Below are 1,903 nucleotides of genomic sequence, written 5' to 3'. Positions count from 1 at the left end.
ATCAATGTGCAAAAGCATAAGCATTCTTAAACACCAATAACAGACAAATAGAGAGCCAAATCATGAGTGAACTCCCATTCACAATTGCTTCAAAGAGAATAAAATACCTAGGAATCCAACTTACAAGGCATGTAAGGAAAAACTACTTTAAAGTTCACATGGAACCAAAAAAGAGCCCATATTGCCAAGTCAATCCGATGCCAAAAGAACAAAGCTTGAGGCATCACGTTACCTGACTTCAAACTATACTACAAGGCTACAGTAACCAAAACAGCATGGTACTGGTACCAAAACATTGTCAATGTTCTAGTTGTGATGTTGTACTATAAGTTCATAAGGGCTTACCATTGGGAGAAAGTCGGTAACGAATATATGGGACCTCTTTGCATTATTTCTTCCTTTTTGCCTTTTTTTTTTTTTGAGACAGAGTCTCCCTCTGTTGCCCAGGTTAGAGTGCGGTAGTGCAATCTCGGTTCACTGCAACCTCCAAACCTCCACCTCCCAGGTTCAAGTGATTCTTCCACCTCAGCCTCCCAAGTAGGTGGGACTACAGAAGCATGCCACCACACCTGGCAAATTTTTGTATTTTTAGTAGAGATGGGGTTTCACCATGTTGGCCAGGCTGGTTTTGAACTCCTGACCTCAGATGATCTGCCAGCCTCAGCCTCCCAAAGTACTGGGATTACTGGTGTGAGTCACCATGCCCAGCCTCTTTGTATTATTTCTTAAAACTGCATGTGAACCTACAGTTATCTCAACATTAAAAGTTTAATTTAAAAATACAAATGTGTGTGTCTATGGAAAACATTAATGAACAGCTTTTTACAAATTGAGCTTGCGTTACTGAGGTTATTCCAGGTTATTGGTTAATAGGTCCAAAACACAGAATAAAGTAGAAAATAATATGAAAAATTAGACTTTTGCAAATGACAGTTTCATAGTTCCATTAGAATCTTCCTTCAATCATAGAAGTAGGCATGCTCTATAAAGTTTTAGAGGGGCTTTACGAATAGGAATAAACATTTGGATTTATCTAATGTACACTTTTCAAATTTTCTTATACTATCTGAAAAAAAAAATCCATAGCCTATACATTTGTCTTACACATCTTAATGAAGAAAACAAGTTTCTGAAATTGATGCCTACTTCTGAAAAACCATCTAAACCAATAGAAATTGAATTAAATTGACACTGACAACAAGTTTTAAATTCAATCAGTAGAATTTTGAGACTACACATGGCATAATTTTTAAAGACTGATATTAGAGGAAGGGGAGAGACGGATAGACACAGACACAGAGACAGAACAAAGAGAGACAGAAAGATATCTAATTGAAGAGAATTAGATTCTACACAGTTCATGAAAACTTTTCCTTAAGATCCACAACAAAGCAAGGATGCCCAGTCTCATCATTTCTATTCAACATACTCCCAGAAGTCCTAGCCAGAGCCATTAGGCAAGAAAAAGAAATAAAAAGCATCCAAATCAGAGAAGAAAGAGTTAAATTATCTGTTTGTAGATGACATGATCTCGTATGTATAAAACTCTAAAAGCCCCACAATAAAATCTGTTAGAACTGAGAAAGTAATTCAGTAATGTTACAGGATACAAAAATCGACATACGAAAATCAGTTGCATGTCTATACACTAAAAACAAACTATCCAAAAAGAACATTTAGGAAACCAATCCCATTTACAATAGCATCAAAAAGAATGAAGTATTTAGGAATAATCTTAACCAAGTTGAAAGACTTGTACATCAGAATCTGTGGAACATTGATGAAGAAAATTGAAACTAAGAAATAAATGGAATGACATCCTGCATTCTAAAAGCAATCTAAAAGTCCATAAATGGATGAATGAATAAAACTGTGGTGTGTGTTTGTGTGTGTGTGTGTGTGT

This window comes from Mandrillus leucophaeus, unplaced genomic scaffold, assembly GCF_000951045.1.
Source record: "Mandrillus leucophaeus isolate KB7577 unplaced genomic scaffold, Mleu.le_1.0 Scaffold492, whole genome shotgun sequence".
Taxonomy (NCBI): Eukaryota; Metazoa; Chordata; class Mammalia; order Primates; family Cercopithecidae; genus Mandrillus; species Mandrillus leucophaeus.
This window is presented reverse-complemented; position numbering follows the sequence as displayed.